At 42.4% G+C, this 14,226-nt stretch overlaps 1 long non-coding RNA gene across 3 annotated transcripts; it reads right to left on the bottom strand.

Moving 5' to 3' along the window:
* Positions 1 to 387: 387 nt before the first annotated feature.
* On the bottom strand, positions 388 to 12,999 carry LOC310762659. 3 transcript variants are annotated; one of them, XR_014548114.1, is made up of 3 exons: positions 12,663 to 12,999; positions 6,451 to 6,534; positions 388 to 524 (listed from the first exon to the last, which is right to left on the bottom strand). It is a non-coding gene; the product is annotated as an uncharacterized lncRNA (long non-coding RNA). The 3 variants fall into 3 exon arrangements; XR_014548115.1 differs by having other exon boundaries at positions 389 to 519; positions 6,434 to 6,534; XR_014548116.1 differs by lacking the exon at positions 388 to 524 and adding an exon at positions 5,809 to 5,878.
* Positions 13,000 to 14,226: the final 1,227 nt, after the last annotated feature.

The raw sequence follows: 14,226 nt of genomic DNA, 5'->3' as shown, positions 1-14,226 counted from the left end.
GACTCGTAATCTGGTAAACCGGGTTCACGTCTCTGCTCCTCCAAATGCAGCTGCTGGGTTACCTTGGGCTAGTCACACTTCTTTGAAGTCTTTCAGCCTCACTCACCTCACAGAGTGTTTGTTGTGGGGGAGGAAGGGAAAGGAGAATGTTAGCCGCTTTGAGACTCCTCCAGGTAGTGATAAAGTGGGATATCAAATCCAAACTCCTCCTCCTCCTCCTCCTCCTCCTCCTCCTCCTCCTCCTCCTCTTCTTCTTCTTCTTCTTCTTCTTCCTAATGTTACCTAAACCTTGAGTACCACTGCTATTACTAGTCAACATTTGAACCTGCCAATGTGCTAGAACATTTTCTTTATACACATTCCCCGTGTTTTCCTTTGTATCTGCTGGCCCACTGTACAGCTTTCAATGGCAACAGGTGGAGAATGTGATCTCCTGCTTTGGAAGGTTGATCCCCTCCAAAATTTCTTTCCGCTTCTGTCCTCAAGGTCCTTCTTCCAAAGTGCATTTGTCTTTCAACACTAAACTTTGGGAGAGAGAGAAAAGTGATGGTGAGGAACCCAGACAGAATGCTGACACAGAACTTTGATTTTGACAGGATGTCTTCTGTCCTCAAACACACCATACCTCAAGTTAAGAGCACTGGATAATGTGAAAGGGAAGAATAATTAATGGTGCATTCACTGTGCCACTAAGCTCTGAAGAACTACCTCTTCAGATTTACCTTAGGCAGAGAATATTATACAAAGGGTTGATTTATCTTTGGATGAGCCTGGGTTGGCTGGCTCAAATTGCCAGAGATAAATCTCGGCTTTAATAAAAGTTCAATAGCAGCCAGTCCCCCATATTTTACCAACAATTCAGAAATATCAGAGGTCTTGGCCTTCGATAATATCTTCTTTCTGCATCATAATTGCCACTTTCCATCCTTTGCCTGCATTATGGACGAGCATTATTCAACTTTCCAGGGCAGTATTTTTAAAAACTCTTTAACATGGATCAACACGCAATTACCTTGTTGAACTTTCTTTCCTCAACTCAAAACAAAACCCAAAAGAAAAAATGCACTCCCTTTAAGGAAACTAAGCCAATGAAGGAAAATATCTGGCTGGAACAAGGATAGGGTACCAGTAACTCTCCTGATATAGTTAGGTCTATTTTGATTACAGCTTGGCCCATTCTTGTGTTGGTTTGTGTTTAGATTTTAATGTCACATAATGCTTGCTCCCCATAAAGGTAAAGGTACCCCTGCCCGTACGGGCCAGTCGTGTCCGACTCTAGGGTTGTGCGCCCATCTCACTTAAGAGGCCGGGGGCCAGCGCTGTCCGGAGACACTTCCGGGTCATGTGGCCAGCGTGATGAAGCTGCTCTGGTGAGCCAGCACCAGCATAGCACACGGAAACGCCGTTTACCTTCCCGCTAGAAAGCGGTACCTATTTATCTACTTGCACTTAGGGGTGCTTTCGAACTGCTAGGTGGGCAGGAGCTGGGACCGAAAGACGGGAGCTCACCCCGCCACGGGGATTCGAACCACCGACCATACGATCGGCAAGTCCTAGGCACTGAGGTTTTACCCACAGCACCACCTGCATCCCTTTACCCTTGCTCCCCATACCCTTGACCATTTTTCTCTGTAGTTTATAGATAATGCCATTATGGACCGGAAGCATGAATGTTTGTACATTATTATAAATGAGAACCTGGGTGGGTGGTAGGGAACCCAGACAGTGCATTCCTTCCAACATTACTATTACATTGCTATAGCTGTATGTTGGTGGAAACAAACAGGGTCATCAATATAACTCAATAAAAACAGGTGATGAAAACAATACGAAATGGTTCACAATAAATATTAAAATCCTTCTCTGGAGGAAGACAAGATAGGTTTATCTTTTGTCCCTTGTCATTTCCTTGCTTTGGTAAACAAAACCTTATTGGGAAGAGATCTGAGTAAGCAGTAGTGCAATGGTAAATTTTGAAATGCATGGGGCTCATTTCAAAACCCCCAGAGCCACACTCCCAAAGACACTACAGAGCCACATCCCCAAGGAAAGTTGAAAAACGCAAGAAATGGCAAAGGGTTGTGTGGCAGCCTGCATGTTGGATTTGGTTGAGGAGACCTGGATTCACAGCCATAATATTTACTGGATGACTTTATTTATCTACTACTACTACTACTACTACTACTACTACTACTTGGGGCCAGTGATTGTCTGAACCTAGCTTATCTAACAAAGGGATCATGTACCAGACCACACCTGTCTTCCAGATGAGCCCATTGCTGCTGTGAGAAGAAATCTTCTTCTTTTTTAGCGATCACTCGTAGTCGAGTAAGATTGTCTTCCATAAACACGGTTTTAACAATGAGTCCGTAAGTGACTGTGAAGGCCAATTCTGGATCCACACATCCTTCCACAGTGGGGACATTGGTGGGAGTTGATCACGGTGTGGATTTGCCAAGCGTGCCTTCCTCTTAGCACGTTTCTCCCTTGTGTCCTGAGTTCGAGCGTCTTCAAAGCCCATGACACCTTTGGTAAAGGCTGTTCTCCAACTGGGGTGCTCGCAGGCAAGTGTTTCCCAGTTGTTGGTGTTCATACTATATTTTTAAAAATTTGTCTTGACACAGTCTTTAAACCTCTTTTGTTGACCACCAGCATTACGCTTTCCATTTTTAAGTTTGGAATAGAGTAGTTGCTTTGGAAGACGATCATCAGGCATCCGCACAACATGACCAGTGCAACAAAGTTGATGTTGAAGAATCATTGCTTCAACACTGATGAGAAGAAATTCTGAAGGCTCTTCTACATTCTTGTGGGTTCCCCTGTGAGTATATGGTAGCTATATATTCTTCCTAGCATTCAATCTGACACTGTGTGTTATAGCAGACATGTACTACTCCTACTTCTCCAAACCTTTATTAGGCATTACAAACATGGACCATCATAAAACATCCATATATAAAATTTTAAAACACATGCAAATAAACAACCATGTAAAAATATGTAATAATGAGGGTTTTCATTGAAGTTTCTTCCCACTAAATAGTGCCATTCACCACTCTAAGAGATACTATTGATAAAAACACAGCCACCTTTGCAGTTACCTCCAGGTTAATGTCAGACAGATAGAATCTGATATTTTCATTCTGCCATGATGTAGCTGGTTGTACAGTGGACAGTAGAAAAGAATATGTTCTACTGTGTCCAGCATATTCAAAAAAAATCTGCAATGTCTGTTGCTTCTGGGGATGTTTAAATATCTGCCCTTGACAAAAGCTGAGGGAGAAATGTTCAGTCAGGGTAACATAAAGGACCTGCGCTGGACTGGAATTATTAATTTTGAAATGTAAGTGACCCTGTTATCTGTTGGATTTAAACAATAAAATTTGAGGGAGGAAATTTTATTTACAGCTGACTCGATGTTTTGCTTTTCAACGTCTCTTAATCTGACATAGCAGACATGTTGGGTCTGGACCTAGATGTAAAATTTCCTTTAAATGCATGTAATGGAAACTTTTAAAACACTGTGCGGGGTGAGGGACTTATCAACATGCCAATTAATATTCCCAACAATAAAAAAGGTATTAAGACACATAGTAAAATACTTCCTTGCAGAAGAAAAATAAGGACCTTTTTGCAGATAAGCTGAACCTGAAAATTAAACAATCATGCACTCACAAACAGTTCTACAAGGTTTTTGAAAAAATAAAAAGAGTACATTTTTTAAAAAATCTAAACGCTTTATTCACAGCTTAATTCCTAAAGGTTACTAGTGGTTGCATGCCCTCCCCCACCCCACCCCGCCTCCCCAATACATTACATTTTTTTCAAGGACAAAAAGGAGTTTTAAAACTGAGTGGAAAATATTCACGCCTGCTCTGAGTGCATCAAACTTTTCATGTGAAAAATAAACATTTTGGGGGGGACACATCAAAAACACAAATCTGTGCTGCTGCCCTTTGCTTCTTCTGATGGATTTTCCTTTGTTTGAACACATATTAGGCAATATATACTAGGTGACTATTTTCTAACATTCAATATATTTCTTTTTGTATATGCCTATGACTGTTTCCTCATGTGCAAGTTTCCTACTTTCCATGTGTTCCTACGTACAGATTGTAAGTGAACTAACAGATAATAAAATAAATCTCTACATGATTGGAATAAATACCCCTTTGGGGGTCTGGTGTTAATAATACCTTATGCTAAATATTCCAAGAGAAACTATGTCCTGACTTTAAAATATTAATCTGTGTCAAATTAATGGCACATATGTCTAATGGTTTCAGCCCTTCTTTGTTTAGACTTCAACTACATTTGATTTATTTCAATCTGTTTTGCTTTTATTATTTTAAAGTTCCACAAAGTGGCTTAAACATGCTTTTGATATTCCAGAAACCATTTTTGGAATGTCCTTTTTATTTAGGGAAAATATTGGCTTGTAGCTCTTCAGCCTTTATGACAATGGCAACATTACTTTATTAGATCTTAATTTAGCTCTTTTCATCTTTGTACATGTTGTACATCTATAGCTCTTTGACTGTCTGGAATATGCAATTTTCAGAATCCTGTAATTATTGCCATTCAGCATTATAAAATCACAAACAGCAGAAACACAAACAGTGTGGTCCACCAAACACTTTAAGAAATATGGGACATTTATTATCATTACCCTGATCTAGCTAGAAACTCATGTATGTGTGGAAACAATCTAGGGTTCAAGGGTTCCATTGTGAGAATTCTATTGATGACAGCCTTACTTTCAGATAAAACACTATAGGTACCATCGATAGTGAAGGGTGAGATTCCTTTGGCTCATTTTAGTCATTTATTTTTAATATTTATAACCTGATCACAACATGGCTTATGCAACAATCAATAAGGCAGCCAGTCAAAACAAAAACACCAGTGTTTAAAACTAAAAATGTCACATTTTCCTGGCTGGCTCCAATGTAGAGACATTGGCCACAAGTTTCCCAGAAAGGCACCATAACATGCTCTAAGGGGCTCCATCAATTGATATCATTTTACATGTTCTTGTGTTGAATTAGAATGCAGAAAACAGGTTCTGAGACCCAAATTAATCCCTGTGGCTGAGTATGACAGGATAACCTCTAAAATAGGTTAAACTCCCTTAGACAGAAGCAAGTAGCTCTGATAACACGATAAAGCCGAATTCAACTTTCTCTGATGGTTAAATGCCAACTATTGTGGATGCTGACAGATTTACAAAACCAAAAGAGCCAGTTTTAGGGATTCAGTAGTATTAAATAATAAATAGCTGTTGCTGTGGAATGTCAGGGAAAAAATATATTCAGTCAACCCAACAAGTCTGAATTTGTTTCAAGTGCAAATTTCAAATTGTGAGAAGTTGGGCATATCTTGGTTCCGGGTAAATCATTATATTAAATACCTTAGGAGTCACAGCAGAGATTGCAATAAGCCTCTGAGACAGCATGCAGGCTTTAGGAAAAGATGCATTGCTCGAGAACAAAGATTCCAGTTTGGCACATTGAGATTAAAGGATCAGCTGGCTAATATATTGCAATACTGAAGAAGGGGATTGAAAGCTGGAAGCGAGAACAGTTCTATACTTGATGCAAAGGAAACACACAAGGGGTCTCTGTTTATGATGCTCTGGCCTCATGAAATAAAGGCTTTCTCTAATATTATATAGACTTGTCACCATTCTCGGAGCTTTGGGATTACCTATCAGACCTGAGATTTTTAGTTTGATGGTTGTACTCTCCTAGCTGGCAAACCAGAACTTTCCCAAGAACTTTAATGGGCATTTTAGCTAGCTCTGGATTTCACAGCAAGGTCTTCAAAGCATTGCACCATTCCATGAGCAAGGTGCTGGTCATTTGTTAGGTGGTCAGATCTGTAAAAGAGATTGATACAGGGTGAGGCCAGATTTTCCAGTGGAATAGGAGTACTCAGGGCTTTTTTCCCCCCAACTGAAAACTCAGTTCTCGCACCTCTCGGGTCGGCAAAAGGGATGCATCCATGGTGAGCTCTGGCCAGTGCTTTTTTGTTAGGGAAAAATGTGCCAGTACTCACCATGAAGTTGTTATAATAAGCACCACACTTTTAACCTTGTTGGGGGGGGAGGCCAGTACAGTGGTACCTCAGGTTACAGACGCTTCAGGTTACAGACTCTGCTAACCCAGAAATAGTACCTCAGGTTAAGAACTTTGCTTCAGGATGAGAACAGAAATCATGCTCCGGTGGTGTGGCGGCAGCAGGAGGCCCCATTAGCTAAAATGGTACCTCAGGTTAAGAATAGTTTCAGGTTAAGAACGGACCTCCAGAACGAATTAAGTTCTTAACCCGAGGTACCACTGTACTTCATAGCCTTGAGTATCTCTAGAAAAAGAGCACTGGTTCCGACACCTCTTTTTCTAGAAAAATAGCACTGGGAGGACTGCAAACTTACAAGAAGTGGAGTGGTACCTGTTCAAGCAGTTGTTGAATACTGGACCCTTAGAGGTAAGGTGAAAGATGTTCTCCTAGCTAAGGTCACATATTTGTTTAAACCTGCAGGATGGATGTAGCAAATGGTAAATTACACATGAAGGTGAAGTAAACTCTTACATTTGAATACCAAAGTCATTCAGAGTTTGACAAAGTTACGTCAACTTCCATCCCTACTTGCTAAACATCTAAGAAAATATACTCTCTTATTCTAGCAAAAATCTGGAATAAATTACAATCACTAAATCTTTCTTTAATACCACCACACAGTTCATAAAATGAAGGCTTTGTGTTTGAAACACAGTCTCTCCTGTGATGGGATGGTGAGCTGCTTGTGCGTAAAATCCTGATCCCTCAGAGTTTGGCTAAGTTCCCAAACCTCTGTCTGTGATGGAGCTCCTTAAGCATGGCTCCATCAATCGCTCGTTGAATCGGACAGTGGGCGTTTACGGAACTTCTTCCAGCATAAAAGCTCCTTAACGGAAACGCGTCTTCTGGACTCTCGGCGTGACAGTTTCCGCCGAGGAGTGGGTGTCCCTACGGGAGGTCCTGAAACCTCCCCACTGTTCTCGCTTGAAGTGTCTCTGAGCCCTCCCTCCGACTCACTTTCCCTTGGAACTCCACTTCTCCCCCTGCTGGTCCCTTCCTCCGCTGAGTGGTCTCTCTCACCCTCCATGAGCCCTTTCACCTCCTTCGTCTCAGATGACAGTTCCCTGACATCTCCATTTTTCAATTTTGGGAACCACCAACAAAGAGTTTGGGAACAAATTTAGTGAAAATGAATCTGGCACAACTCTCCTAGTGCATGTAGAATACAGAGCATTGTGCCACTAATCTCTCTCAAAAGCACTAGATGTCAGAAGGAGACAACATATTTAATACTTCATCTTATAGAATTAAGCTACTTCCCTCTCTGCGTGCATACAATATGGTTCTCTGGCCAACTGATAGTGTTTAAGTAAATCATTATTGTCACAGTTGTTTATATCATAAATGATCTCACAGCTTTGTGGTTACTCCACAGTTCCTTTCATTGGGGCCTCAATAAAGATCTATATCTGAAGACAACTTTTGGTGGTTTCTGCATCACATCTGGATGAAGTGTTAGTCTGTGAGCTAAAAACTTAGTTATTTACAACTACATAATTCTGACCATGGTTTCGCCAGCTTGTCCAGCCAAGCGTCAGAACAAGGAAACCGAGTGCTTTCTTGTGGTTCCTGAGACTTTTGATGGATATGGCTGCTTGGCAAAGGAATGTGAGGATCTAGTTTAAAATTAAAAACTTGAAAGACATTTAAAGTTTCCTCTGATAAATTATGTATCAAAGATAAGGAGATAAATATATACTATGCAGTATATTCCAAGAAGGATAGCAGCTGAGTATTTGCCTCTGTTCAGTCTCTACCATTCAGATATATACTCATATCATTCATCCCTCACCATCCTCATGAACCATTTCATTCAGACATTCAACTGTGTAAAAAAAAATGTGGGTTGTTGCATATCTGAATGAAGTGGGTGGGTGCAATACACACACACACACACACACCCTGTCCCCTAATCACATCCATACAGCCATGTTTCTCATTTCATAAACACACATTCCCACAACCACTTAGGGAAATTATACAGAAACTCATCCCACCATTCATACAAAACATTAATACAGTGGTACCTTGGGTTACAGACGCTTCTGGTTACAGACTCTGCTAACCCAGAAATAGTACTTTGGGTTAAGAACTTTGCTTGAGGATGAGAACAAAAATTGCGCTGTACCGCGGCGGCAGCAATGGAGGCCCCATTAGCTAAAGTGGTATCTCAGGTTAAGAACAGTTTCAGGTTAAGAATGGACCTCCAGAACTAATTAAGTTCTTAACCCGAGGTACCACTGTAATCAGATTCCAGTCACATATCACAGCTCACAACATCACAACATAGCATTCAATGTATTCCCCACTCCTGAGCGTCTCCCATCCTCTGAACGTTGGACATGCTTCAGAACGTTGAAACAGACTACAGACACATTCAGCTATTAAATCTTTCAAACTTACACTGCACCAATCCTGAGCGGCATGGGGTTTCTTAACCTGAGGTACTATTTCTGGGTTAGCAGAGTTTGTAACCTGAAGCATATGTAACCTGAAGCATATGTAACCCGAGGTACCACTGTACTTTCTTACAATAAAAAAGTATAAGCAAGCGACAAAGCTAAAACAGAAGTACAAGTGGAAGGTGAAAATACTTACCTAAAGTGAAGTGGAGATACAGTGGTGCCTCGCAAGACGAATGCCTCGTAAGACGAAAAACTCGCAAGACGAAAGAGTTTTTTGTTTTTTGAGTTGCTTCGCAAGACGAATTTCCCTATGGGCTTGCTTCGCAAGACGAAAACGTCTTGCAAGTTTGTTTCCTTTTTCGTAAAACCGTTAATACCCAGGGTGCATTGCTTGAAGAGGTGCAGTTGCGACTTGACTTCGAGGAGCAACTCATAGCACACGGTGTGGTAGCCTTTTTTGAGGTTTTTGAAGACTTTGGTGATTTTTGAAGCTTTTCCAAAACTTCTTTTGCAGTCATTTGGTAAGTTAAACTTTCAAAACTTTTTTGGGGGTTTTTGGATTTTGGGTTGGGGTGTTTGGAATTCAAGGACTTGGTGTTGGGGAGGGGTTTGCAAGAATCTGGAAGCTTGTGGTTTTTTTCTGCATTTTTATGATTTTTTGTGACCATTGGGCCACTCTGTTGTTAAAAAAAAAGATTTCTGGGTTTGAATTTCTGTGTGGTGGGTGGCTGGGGGAATAGCTGGGGAGGGGTTTGCAAGAATCTGGAAGCTTGTGTGTTTTCTAGGAGGTTTGGTGCTTTTGAATTTTTTGGATGTGAAGCACTGATTTTTTGGGGGGGGGTTGTGAAGGTAGGAGCTGTGCTGCCATGGGACCCAAGAAGACTGCTGCTGCAGAGGCCGGCGAGAGGAAGAAGGAGAAGGTTACGCTGGAAATGAAGAAGGAAATCATCCGGAAGCACGACGGTGGAATGCGTGTGACAGACCTCGCCAGGGAGTACGGGAGGAATCCATCGACCATCGGGACCATCCTGAAGATGAGGGAGAAGATCCTTACGACTGATGCAGCCAAGGGAGTCACCAGGATCGTGAAGAACCGCCCAGCTGTTCTGGAGGAGGTGGAGAAGTTGCTGCTCATCTGGTTAGAAGAGAAGCAGCGTGCAGGGGACACAGTGACTCAGGCCGTCATTTGTGAGAAGGCCAAGGCCTTGCACGCAGACAGCCAGGAAACAGCCAGGAACCTCAGGCGAGCCAGAAGTCTTCAAGGCAAGCAGAGGCTGGTTTGACCGGTTTGACCGGTTCAAGACGAGATCTGGAATCCACAGCGTGGTCAGGCATGGAGAGGCTGCCAGTTCTGATGTTCCTGCGGTCACAGAGGAGGACGTCAGCGAGCTGGTGGAGGAGCACGACCACGAGCTGACCACCCAGGAGCTGGTCGAACTGCAGGCAGAGGCTGCGCAGGAGCAGGCCTCGCTGGAAGAGGAGGAAGCAACTGAGGAATGGCTGTTCTCCAAAGAACTGAGGGACATTTGCCTGAAGTGGAAAGATGTGCAGGCTTTTGCACAGCGGCACCACCCTGACAAGGACCTGACACGTGACCTTGCGAACACTTTTGATACGAGGGTCATGTCGTCTTTCAGGGAGGTGCTAAAAAGGCGGATGAAGCAGCAGACCATGGACAGGTTCTTCAGCAAGAAGCAAAGAGTGGAAGAGGAACCTTCTTCGAGTTGTCCCCCAGAGTCTTAGAAAATGTACTGTACACTTTGGTGATTTTTAAATGTTTTTCTGTCATGTTTAGAAACTTAAATTATTGTTCCTTCATTTTTTGAAATTCTCTTTACAGTATGTGTGACTTTGAAGAGCACTTAATAAACTCTTTTTGTACCAAATTTGGCTTTGTTTGGACTTTTTTTGACCATAGGAACGCATTAATTGATTTTCAATGCATTCCTATGGGAATCCGTGCTTCGCAAGACGAAAAATTCGCTAGACGAAAAAACTCGCGGAACGAATTAATTTCGTCTTGCGAGGCACCACTGTATATTGAACAACAATCAGAATGAGGACTTCATAAATGTCCCATAAAGGGAACAAATTTATAGATAGATATGATTTGGCTATAAATTTTGCAAATAAGATCACTCAATGGAAGGAGTACACATTGTTGCATTAAATTGCAAATGGAAGCAGTGGGGTTTTTTTTTATTTAAAAAAATGCTTAAAGGGTTTCAGGACTGCCTCCATTCCTCCATTCCTGCTTGCACAGTACCCCGAAACACACATTTTGTGGTGCTTTTGAGACTGTGGCCCTGAAAAAAGCACTTTGGGAAGGCGAGGTCTTGGTCTGAAATCATGCAAGCTCACAGCACCCAAGATGGTTGCTGTGCTATCATGTGAAAAAACAGGGTGTCCCTTTTTCCTGGGAAACTTGTGGGGTATGCAGTCCATGCACTGGAAAATTCCTAATGAGCCCCAAGTGGCAACTGGCCAAGCTATTCAAAGGGTGAAGTGCCACAACTAAGAAACAGGAAGAACTTAGGGAGAGGCCATCTTTTATAGGTAACCCTTCCCTGAGGCCTAAGAAAGACCATATGAAAAAGAAGAAGAGTTTGGATTTGATATCCCGCCTTTCATTCCCTTTAAGGAATCTCAAAGCGGCTAACATTCTCCTTTCCCTTCCTCCCCCACAACAAACACTCTGTGAGGTGAGTGGGGCTGAGAGACTTCAAAGAAGTGTGACTGGCCCAAGGTCACCCAGCAGCTGCATTTGGAGGAGCGGAGACGCGAACCCGGTTCCCCAGATTACGAGACTACCGCTCTTAACCACTACACCACACTGGCTCTCCCCTCTCTCCCTTTGGGAGGAAGTATTGAGAGTCTTCCTCCTTCATTGGGGTGGAACAAACACGCCCGCAGGCAAAAGGTTGGGAGTAATCAAGTTATAGCGCTGGAAGGCTGCAAATAGTTGCAGTTCTGTGAGTTACGCTGACTTTAATGGGACATTCGCTGCATATGTAAATATATGCAGTACGGAGACCTTACAATCTTATACGCTGCAGCACAAAAAGAAGCTTTGGGGTGGAGTGATCATGTAGGAAACTCAAAATCGGAACAATTCCACCCATAAGCAAATGCAAATGAGCTCTCTCCTTGCATTACATTAGACAAAGTTAAAAGTACAAACCAAACTTATGATTCTCTCTTTTGCTTTCATTCTCCTGCAGTACTAACAAATTGCACTCTAAAAGTTTTGGGAAAAGTCTGTAGGCAAGAACATTTGGTTAGAATGTGCTTTTTAGACTCTAAGCACAATGTGTTCTTTACAAGGTCGAACTGACATGAACATAGCAGTCGGAGTGAGTTATAGAAAAACCTATTGTGCAGATTCCTTCCAGCAGCTTGCCAAATTTGACATTATGGAGCTCAGAAACAAAAATCCAATCCTTATTAGCTGTAATTAAAATATTTTATTTATGTCAGTTAGGTACATAATGCCCCTTGAAGATGTTATCTTAGGCTCAAGAGAGGTTGAGCTGTCTTTATGGTAAAAACATCTAAAATAGTTTTAAATTCACTCGTTCCCACTGAAAATCTGCTGTGTTCTATTTTGAAAACTCTGAAACTCCTTATAAAGCAAGAAGTGATTTTTTTCCTTCCTCTTATTTTCAGCGTGAGTTATCTAATTCTATCATGCAGGCAGTCTGACCCACAACCAAGTCAACTTAGAGTTCTTGGGTTTATTCTCAATAGTTTTACTGTTTTTAAGAACCTGGCTGCTAATGCTCTTATGCTGAATACACAGGGCATGATCCATTTACTCTTGCATCCATTTGTGCATGTTGAGGGAGCAGATCCAAATATGGACCTTCCGTTTTCGTCTTTTAGTCCCACAAATAGATAATGCACTGTGGCAGGAGACTGAAATCTGATGGCCACTATGGAGAACATGGATCTGTGCTTTGCCCCCATTCAATGCTCACAATGATCCATTAAGAACTGGATCAGACCAAAGGCCCCATCTAGTCCAGCATCCTGTTCTTGCAGTGGCCAACCAGCTGTCTATGTGAAGCCCATAAGCAGAATGCAAGTTCAACAGCGCTCTTGTGAGCCCTAGCAATTGATCCTCAGAGGCTTACTGACCCCAACTTTGGAGGTAGAATGTGGTCATCATGGCTAGCAGCCACTGCCAGCCTTATCCTTCATGAAATTGCCTAAATGCCTTTTGAAGCCTTCAAGATGGTGGCCATCACTACAATGTGTGATAGCATATTCCATTGTTTAGCTAAGCCCTGTGTGAAACAGGCGCTAAAGTGTGTCTCCTCAAGGAGATAGTTCCTTCTTGATTGGGCTCCACCTCTCCTTTGGATTCTCCCTTTAACCCAGGGGAAGGGAACCTGTGGCCTGCCAGATGTTGCTGGACAACAGCCCTCCGTCACCCTTGAACGTTGTCTCAGAAAAATTACCCCATCATCTTAAAGGGTCAGCTAAAGTAATGGATTTTGCTGCCGCTGGTAGGGCTTTTGTGATGCAAATGAGCAAACAACATATGAAGCCACTTATCCCAGGGTGGTAAGTCTTTATTTGGCAAGCTCTACATTTAGATATGACAGGCACTTAAGGCCTCAAGGGTGTTGCTATTGCTTTTGGACTTTTTTTTTGCTATGAACTTGTTATCTGATCAATCTGTACCTTTGTAAACAACCACTAGAGAAACAAAATAAGTTACCCTTTTTCTCTATAGTTGAAATGAAATCATTATCTTTAAGAAACATGTTGTTGTTGTTTAGTCGTTTAGTCGTGTCCGACTCTTCGTGACCCCATGGACCAGAGCACGCCAGGCACTTCTGTCTACCACTGCCTCCCGCAGTTTGGTCAGACTCATGTTTGTAGCTTCGAAGACACTATCCAACCATCTCGTCCTCTGTCGTCCCCTTCTTCTTGTGCCCTCCATCTTTCCCAACATCAGGGTCTTTTCCAGGGAGTCTTCTCTTCTCATGAGGTGGCCAAAGTATTGGAGCCTCAGCTTCACGATCTGTCCTTCCAGTGAGCACTCAGGGCTGATTTCCTTAAGAATGGATAGGTTTGATCTTCTTGCAGTCCATGGGACTCTCAAGAGTCTCCTCCAGCACCATAATTCAAAAGCATCAATTCTTCGACGATCAGCCTTCTTTATGGTCCAGCTCTCACTTCCATACATCACTACTGGGAAAACCATAGCTTTTACTATACGGACCTTTGTTGGCAAGGTGATGTCTCTACTTTTTAAGATGCTGTCTAGGTTGGACATTGCTTTCCTCCCAAGAAGCAGGCGTCTCTTAATTTCGTGGCTGCTGTCACCATCTGCAGTGATCATGGAGCCCAAGAAAGTAAAATCTCTCACTGCCTCCATTTCTTCTCCTTCTATTTGCCAGGAGGTGATGGGACCAGTGGCCATGATCTTCGTTTTTTTGATGTTGAGCTTCAGACCATATTTTGTGCTCTCCTCTTTTACCCTCAATAAAAGGTTCTTTAATTCCTCCTCACTTTCTGCCATCAAGGTTGTGTCATCTGCATATCTGAGGTTGTTGATATTTCTTCCAGCAATCTTAATTCCGGCTAGGGATTCATCCAGCCCAGCCTTTCGCATGATGAATTCTGCATATAAGTTAAATAACCAGGGAGACAATATACAGCCTTGTCGTACTCCTTTCCCAATTTTGAACCA

The sequence above is a fragment of the Podarcis filfolensis genome (genome assembly GCF_964270895.1).
Source record: "Podarcis filfolensis genome assembly, chromosome: 5".
Classification (NCBI taxonomy): Eukaryota; Metazoa; Chordata; class Lepidosauria; order Squamata; family Lacertidae; genus Podarcis; species Podarcis filfolensis.
The sequence above is the reverse complement of the archived record's forward strand: the minus strand, read 5'-3'. Positions and strand labels throughout refer to the sequence as shown.